The following is a 9250-nucleotide window of genomic DNA, read 5'->3' as shown; positions in this document are numbered from 1 at the left end:
CCGGAATGAACCATTATCCAAATTAAGAGACATTGGGCAGCTGGAGTAGAAAGAAGTCAGGTATTTTACCAAATCTGGATGAGGCTTAATTGGTTACCACTCACACACACAATGGGCCTAATGATGGCTTAAGTGCGTTCGCCTGCGGTCTAGCGCTCTTGCGTCTTACTTTTCAACCAACCAACCATCCTTCAATGTATAATTGACTCAATTTCGACCAGTTTAGACCAGTTTGTTTATTTTATTCCTTAAGGTTGTCTAATAAGACCACAAATTGGAGAGAAGAGGGGAATTTTAGAGATACGATATCTTAATGCCTAAATGAGTATTATACTGAAGCATTTTTTAATAAACCTTAAAGCATATGCGATGATTTTTCCAATCTTAGTAGATTGATTTATAACAAAGACTAAAAATTTTTAAAATAAATAAATTTATGGGGCAAAAGTTTCCATAAACTCCAAAACAGTTTTCTCCAATAGCTTAAAACAAGCATTTAAAACATTTAAAAATCTTTCAAATTATAGTCACTTATCCGATCTAATACAATTTTGTGTAAAAACTATTTATTGTTAGTTCAAAGTAGTTGTGTATGCAGGTGTGTTGCTTAAAAATTGTAATTTTGATATGAAGAATAAGTTTCAAGAAACATATTAAAACTTTGCCACTTTTATGCCACACTTTATCACAGGCAAATGCATTATTTACTCAACTTACATATACACTAGTGTATGCTTCTTCCGTATTGCTAAGTACCTAACTGCACTCAAAATATGTGCATGACTTCATCCTCCACTTCATCTGCTAAAGCCGCAGACGCGTCCAAAAAGTAAAGTCAAATAAATGTCTCTCTTAGCCAGAATGTCAACGTAATCAACATTTTTATCGTATGCAAGCAAAAGTCGTCTGCAAGTGCAAGTAGGTGGATGAGGGAGGTTCTGGAAAACGTTATTAAATGCACTGTAAAAAAAATTGATAGGAAAAATAAATTTTTATTTAATTATTGACAGCATTACAAAATTTATAAAATCCTTAAACAAAAATTAAAATCTTTATTAAAAAATTTATTTTTGAAAAAAATAATTATGATCGAAAAAATAAGAAAAAGAGCATATCATTAACATTTCAAAAATTAATTTCAATATTTTTGAAAAATTTTAATAAAAGTAGTAATAAATATTGAAAGTCTTTACGATACCTTTTAAGGAACTTGTTTAGTTTAAAATTAAAAAAAAATTCATTAAAATATATCTTAAAAATTTGGGAAAAATTGTTTATATTTCAAAAATTTATTTTAATATTTTTGAAGAGTTTTAATAAAAGTGACAAGAAATAATTAAAGTTTTTTAGATTTTTTATAAAGAGTTTAATATAAAAAAATATAATATATATTTAAAAATTTGATTTTGAAAAACAAAAAAAAAAAATATTGGAATAAAAGGAAAAATAATTAAAATTTCAAATATAATTTTAATATTTTTGAATAAGTTGAAAAAATAAATAAATTAAAAAACATAGATTCCACAACTTAAAAAAAGTTAAAAAAAAGAAAATAAATTTCACTAAATAATTTTTTTCAGTATTTCAACGTGCTTTCCATTCTGCTCTTTGTGAATTTTGTAAGTTAACTGCAAGTAAATGTGGTAAAAATAAGTTTTGTGTAGGAGGCAAGGCGCTCTAGCAGTTGCTTATGCACGCACTATGAATATTTTCCTGTATACACACATACACACACATTATCGCTATGCATAGTTGTACTCATGTAACTATAGAATAAACTCATATCAGCACTTAAGTGACAGCAATTTTTAAACCTACTTACTTCTCATCTCCACAAATCCGTATATTTCTTAGCGTACATGCATATACCATATGTGTGTGTATATGACTCTAAGCAAAATAATATGCTCGTATTTGCATAAATTTCCGCACACACGCCCGCATTTTGCTAACACAATTTTTCATTTTGAGTGAATTAAGTGCGACTGCTCGAAAGTGTAGAAATCTTCTATGACATTGTTGACAGCAAAAATCTCTAGGAAAATCAACACTATAGATATTTATTTATGAAAACTTTTAACATGCATGAATATTGCTGTGAATCAGAGGTTTCTAATAGGGTAAATAGTAAACGGAACCACTCATATGAGAAAGCTCCCGAAAGTTTGACTTTGGCAGCCGATAATTTCTGGATATCTTTTGCCATTTAAGTTGGTCTTCCATTTTCGATAGAGTTTCGAAAACGCTTTTGAATAGTCGCAGTTTAGTCAAAGGAGTTTCTCAATACATTAATAACAACCACCCGACAAGTCCCAGCTTATCAAAAAATTAAAATGATAGAAACAATTTGTTTTTCAACGATGTTCTAATCTCTGATATTAAAGAGTTTCCTAAAAGATACACTCCGAAGACGGTTAACATCAGAGATCCTATAACGTATAGATAATAAACGTGTAAATGATCAGCGTGATCAACTGAGTCGATTAAGCCACGCCCGTCGGCATGTCAGTATATGTATACCCGAACAAGTCCCGCGGTTTTTGTGATATCGATTTGAATTTTTGTACACATCCTTTTTTCCCTAAGAAGATGTTCATTTGTCGGAACCACCTATATATGACACCTATAGCATATAGCTGTCATACAAACTGACCGACTAAACTCAAGTCCTTGTATTGAAAATTTTTTCATTTCGCAAGGTATCTTTACGAAATTTGGCATAGATTATTATCCAAAGAATTGCCACAATTTCCGAATAAATGATTTAAATCGGAACTCGAAATTTTTAACACCGTTAACGTTTTTGATGGCATGTCTCCAGTAGAAAATTATTCAATAATTTATTTCTAAGGTATTTTGCTTAGAAGTGTTAGGAAGATTGGAAAAAAAGGTGGCATATGTGTATCGCCTCTAATGGTGACTATTTTGAAGGGGATAAAATAAATATTGAAGAATAATTAACCGTTTTTGTTGTTTGAGCCAGTCTCGTTTATATTTGAGCAGAAGGTATGACGAGTATGTACATCTTTGGTCCAACTGGTTTCGTCAAGCCTACATAAGCATCTGAAATAGATCGTGCATGTTTTAAACTTGATGAGAACATTAGAAACATTATTAGATGAAATAGAAAACTTCAGAACTGAAAAAAGAGATGTAATAACATCAAATACTTTTTTGAAACCTGCTTACAGGAACCCATAGAGACACATGGATGTTTATGCTCCTAGGTTATGGCTTAAGGCATGATATATTAAGACAGCGTTGATTTCAAACCACATACAAAGAAAGAAAAATTTGCATGTGATGAATCCAATTATCGCAAAAGTTGGAATTATGTAGCTTTCCAGATTTAAAGCGACAACTGTGGCTTACCATATATATTCTTGCGTGGTGTGAGGAAACTATTATACGCATCCTGCCAATGCAAATACTAAGTGGCTAATAATTAATTGATCTCGCTAAGAACTGAAGCAAGCAGAGTAGAGGAACAGATATACAGAGATAGTTTTATACAGGTACACATTTGCAAAACAATTACATGTTTGAAGCTCAAAAACCTTATGATAATCCACTGCCTGGTGAGTTACTTGCCATTAATCTATAATAACTGGTTCAATAATAATTTTTATGATTAGCAATTAGAACAAGAAAAACTTTTCATATTTTCGATTTAGTCGTAGTCGACACGCAACGATTTCGAGTTTGCCCCAGCGGCTACTGTTTGAACACAGAAACAATCAATGCCACAAAAGTGACGCAGCCACCGGCGCTGACTGCACAGAGCACGCCTTTTCAAAGCCGCATAGACCAAATAAATGTCATTACAAATCACATTGGAATCTGCAGCAAAACGAATGAGTCCAACCAGGCACAACGACATGCAACCACCAACAACACGGCCAACGCATGGCCGGCTTTCGCAGTTAGGATTCTTATAAACAGATCGCGCCTAGAGCATAAAGGAAATGCCTTGCTATTGTTGTTATTGTCGTTGTTTTGCGCATGTACTAGTTGTTGCTCCTATTTCTGTATGCTGTGTAATTGTTTTTCCATTCGTTGTTCATTTTCTTGTCGTACGCTATTTTTTCCCAAAAGAGTCTTGTAATTTAATAGACTGATCGATCATAAAAATGATCACTCGCCGCAATGCGACATTGCCTCCACAAAAACCACGCGTATCGACAAGTAGATTGGGAGAGTAGAGCGGCATGTTGGTAACAGGAACAAATGTTATTGCCGAGCATACAACTGCTGGGGCGGTTAAGGAGTGCAGAAAAAATTTACAACAACAAGTTGAAGCGGCGCGATCAGTAGATCGGCGGTCTGACTGGTTGGCTGTAAGGAACGGCTGCGGCTGTGGCTGTGGCCGCATATGATCATGTAGCAATAATATGCGTACAGATGTTTAGGCTGCAATTGGATCACTTCTGTTTCGGAATTAGATGATTTACGAGTGCCATTAAACGGAAACAACATAGCACAACATAAAGGCGCATACGCAATACAAATGTGCGTTTGTGGCACAGACGGACAATCAGCGGTTTGAAATTACGGACTAACAGTGCAACCAAATGATTGAGTGAAGTAGTAAAGTGCGACAGCGAAAGAGGCATTTCTTTGGGCTTGGCAACACATGTGTGCTTGCTAGAACTGATCGATACCGTTTACAACAAAATTCTGCATTTCGAGTTAGTATTGGCATGAGTTGTTGCTAGTAGTTCGTTTGGCTAGCGATTGCAGTTTTCGAGTTCATGTTTGAATTTATGAGTCGATCAGTTAAATTCGATTTACATAAAAAAAATAGTTCCTCTTTAAATTTGGACTTTCAGTGTTCTGCTTGTGCTAAACTCTTGGAATTCGAGCACATAAGTCGATAAAATGCCTTGAACTGAAATTTTTAATCTCAACAGCTCATCTGGATAGCTGAAATAGTGCTGTCAATGTGGAAAAATAAAGTTGATTCCGCCTCGAACTCTTCCCAACAACTTGTATCTGGTAAGATTTTTTATGTAATCACGGGGACGGCAATTAGACAAAGACCAGTAAAACTCTAAGCAACTAAAATGCAAACTTTGCTGAGAGCCAAGAATTTTTTCTTTTTTTTTTGCTTAGTACTACAATTGTTAGTCAGGGTGGGCGCAGAACACAAAACTTCGCCGGCTGCCTTTATCCATTGCGTGGTTACGCACTTGTACATCGCAAGAGGAGTCAAGTCCCTATGCACTTGGTTCTTTCATTGGATACGTGGGCACCCTTGCTTCCATTGTCCACCAATGAATCTCCAAACGAAGGAGTCTTTCGTAGGAACTTAAAGAATTCGTTCGATTTATCCATGTCGGCGTTCAGCTAATACAGTTCATCTATTTCGGCACTCATCGCTCACGTGGAGGGCTCCAAAGAACTTGCGGAAAAAAGTTATCTTGAATTCTAAAAGTTCATTCGATCCTTTTCGGTTTACTTGTAACAGTAAAGCCTTGCAACTGCGAAAGTGCTAGTGATTGTTCAGTGCTCGTCAAGTACACGTGAGCTCAGCCATCCTGTAGTAAGGCGGTCGAAGATAGCGCAACCAACTGTCCTGATTTTTTCATTTTACTGATAGAGATCCTGCGATTTCGCTGTAGCCAGTCCCTATACTAGGCTATTCTCCCAATATTTTGTCGTATGCTTTAAACTGTCATAAAATAAACTTTTTATAAATTGGTTTATGGTAACTGTCAAAAATATGTTCAAACTCATATTGGCATAAACACACAATGCATGTTTTGATGTACGGCATATCCATTACAGATATCACAAATTTCCGTCCTTAGTTGAAAATATCTTCCGTTTCTTTGACGTATGGACACAAGCTCGTTAAAATTGAAGGAAAAATTTAAATGCTTTTGCTAAAGGTAACTTAAATCTGTTTTCAAACGCCAATATGGTAATGAGAAAAGCTCTTTGTTATGTGTATGTACATATGTAAGCTTGACTTCCTACATATTTTAATTGCAAAATGCCATGAGAATTTAAAAATGCGGATGATAAGATTATGATAAAGTTCTGTAGGTGTCAAAAATATCCTCAATTCCTTTATTTCGTGTTTGGTCAAAGTTTTTTTTGTCTAAAAAAAGTAGCGGTATATAGAGTTTTAACAGTTTTCGGTTGGTATTACATTTGTTATCGGTTTCCGAAAAATTACATGAATTTAATTTCAAAAGTGAAAGCTGATTGTACGCTACATTAAAATAATTTGTTTTTTAAATTAGGGAAAAATATATATTGTTTCTTCGCAATTTTAACACCAATATCACCACATTTAAGCGAGTCAAAATTTTTGGTTATTATTTATGCGCTTTCAAAACAAAGACTTTACGCCATTAAACGGTTATTACGGTTATTATTTTCCAAATCTTTTTTAATGTTTCCATTTTTCACTCTAAGCAAGCAAAACGCATAATCGCACTGCAATTTACCTGCCAAATATGCTTTGTGCAATACTTCAATTTAATTACAATAAAATTACTAATATTTCCATCGACATTTGTCGATAACCGTTCACATCACTGTCACGACCATGTCAATTGCCATTTCAACTCAAATTAGTAAAAACGCTTAACTGATGCAAGTACAACAACTGGCAAAAAAGTTAAGTGCAACAAAAACCAACCAACGGCAATGTAACAAAATATAAATAGTAAGCAAAGTGCAAAGAGAACACCAAACACTAAAGCGGAGTTAGAAGGCAAAAGAAGCTTAAGGGTTTCAAAGGCCGTAAATGTCGTTGTTGTCTGACGATGCCCTGTGCACCCATTAGCGATGTCAGTTCAATTACTGAAACGCCACAACCACTGCACCACGCCAATGCCACCATTCTGACCGAAACGCCGCATTGCATAGGTGCTGCTTAAGGTGGAAGAGCGTTATGGCAACAAGAAGCGCTCGGTCTTGGGCTGCTCGCGAGGTAGTGGAGGTAATGATGTTTTTGATGTTTGCAGCGATTGTGGTTGGGCGGAGGGCTCAGGCGTCAAAGGCACGACGTACACATAGTAGCACAAGGTAACCACAGCAGCAGCAGTCGAGTTAGGGAAAAAAAATAAAAACGAACACGCCTTAAAGAGCCGCAAGAGCATTTTTGCAATCAAAAGCAAAGAAAAGATGGAAATTGTTGTGTTGTTGCAAAGGAGCTGAGCTAATATCAAAATGTTATTCACGCTTTGTTGTTAAGTAGTAGTCGTCGCTGTTGCTGTTGATGCTGTTGAGCTGCAATTGCTGCAGAATGTCGCTGATCGTGTAATGCAACACATTTGAAGTTTCGCTTCGCTCGTAGCCGGCCACCGTATAAAAATATACCGACGAAATTTGTTGCGCGAAAGCGTCGAAGGAATCGCTAGATGAGCCATGACGATGGCTCTGTTCCCTACTAGCAAATTACCAAAACCGAAATGATTACTGCAATTGCAACAAGAACAACAAGCGTTAAACATTATTACATATGTACATTGTTTTAGTCATTTGCACGTTCTGACCGCAGGGCATGGTTAGCAAATTAAATGCAATTATCCATGAGCAAAAATGATGATCCTTAATTTTCTGGGGTTTCGCACTACGGCATTAGTTGGATTTAAATTTGCCCATTTTACAATATTTGTTGCAATTGCTGGTGTGGGAATGAAAGTACTTCATAGTTGAGCTGAGAGCGGAAATGTCTCAAAATTTAATAATAGTTTAGCAGCAGTAATAATAATAATAATAATGCTTTGTACTTTCACTGCCCCTTAGAGTTTCTTCAATGACCACTTTTTGCAACTCAAGGTCTAATTTCTTTGTCTCTTCAGAAAATATGCAACATATCTGACCCTTTTACTTATTAACATAATTGACTTCGCCCTCTCTAAGCTTTAGTGTCTATTAGGAAATTTTAAACTAATCTCAGATATCTATTCTCGAGTTCTTCTACTTCTTCTCCTTTGGAACTACTACCATCGATCGGTCTGGGCTGAGAAAACAAAACTTCGCCAGCTGCCTCTATCCTTTATGAAGTCACGCCAGTTGCAAATCTCAAGTGCAGACAGATCGTTATGTACTTGATCTTTTCACCCAAGGTTTCCGAATCAAAAGAGTTTTCGCTGGAGCATCATCTTCCCTGCGAGCGACATGGTCTAACTAGCGCAATCGTTGGATTTTTTATGCGCCTAACTATATCCATGACTTCGTAGAGCAGTTTGTAGTTTCTCCTCAAGCAAGCTCAAAAAACTAAATAGAGAAGTGTGTAGTTATTTTAATTTATATGAAATAATTGATATTTATATATAATATAATATATATGAAATAAACATTTTATTATGGAAACACTCGAGTCATTGACCAGGAACTACACCGCTGCTCATCGCATCTGTTCCTCTAACGAAAAAAATTTAGATTATCGCTGTTCTCATTATTACTGTTAATTTGCGTGCTGCTAGAAATAACCGCTTCCTCTTTCCTCAACGCTTCTGCTGCAATTTTTTCGTGCATTTTCTGCCTAAGAATTTTTGCGTGTAATGATTTCATAAATTTCAGAGACTTATTTTGTTTTTCTGCTAAGCTTTTTAATTTTCTCATAAGTGTTTTCCTGTTGCTAGTCATTTTTGTGCAAGGTGCGTTACTCGTCAGTGCGTTACTGAAGTCTTTCTGAGAAGTTTCTTACTTGCGCGCCGAATTTATACCATATACTGCGATTGCAGAGTACTTTAAAGATATTCTTCGGCGATATTCGTATTCGTTTACGATTACATATGCACGGCTAAATAATAGAAAATTTTCTAAGAAACCATTAACAAGGTCATGTTAGTTCATATACCTGTAAGCTGGTGCATACCTGTTGTTATGACCAAAAACATTTCTGCTTAGTGACAGTAGCTTAAACTAAGCGAGTTTCGGAAATTTCTGAAAGATAATACGCGGTATATTATAAGGTTAACAAGCTACCTGCCGATTGATCATTCGAAAATGTGTGTTTTTAAATATATTTGACTATTCTTCAAGCATGGAAAAATTTTTCAAAAATGCAATATATGATCGCATTTTATATAAGGTCTGACCTCAGAAATTAATTAATACATTACTAAAATTATATAAATGTCTTTACTTATGTACCAGCTCACATATATGTATAACATTTATATTTAGTTTATAATACATTGGAACTTTCTTGAACGTTATTAGTTGTAAAGCTATCAAAGCAAGGCCTGGAACTTCTACAAAACACGTGTTGATTTTTTTTCTAATT

The 9250-nt window shown here is 35.1% G+C and overlaps 1 long non-coding RNA gene across 1 annotated transcript; it reads right to left on the bottom strand.

The window, feature by feature from the left end:
- Window positions 1–211: 211 nt before the first annotated feature.
- LOC118679847 (uncharacterized) lies at window positions 212–8750 on the bottom strand. The gene is made up of 3 exons (XR_004975349.2): window positions 8424–8750; window positions 1823–8235; window positions 212–960 (listed from the first exon to the last, which is right to left on the bottom strand). It is a non-coding gene; the product is annotated as an uncharacterized lncRNA (long non-coding RNA).
- Window positions 8751–9250: the final 500 nt, after the last annotated feature.

The sequence above is a fragment of the Bactrocera oleae genome, chromosome 2 (genome assembly GCF_042242935.1).
Source record: "Bactrocera oleae isolate idBacOlea1 chromosome 2, idBacOlea1, whole genome shotgun sequence".
Lineage (NCBI taxonomy): Eukaryota > Metazoa > Arthropoda > Insecta > Diptera > Tephritidae > Bactrocera > Bactrocera oleae.
The sequence above is the reverse complement of the archived record's forward strand: the minus strand, read 5'-3'. Positions and strand labels throughout refer to the sequence as shown.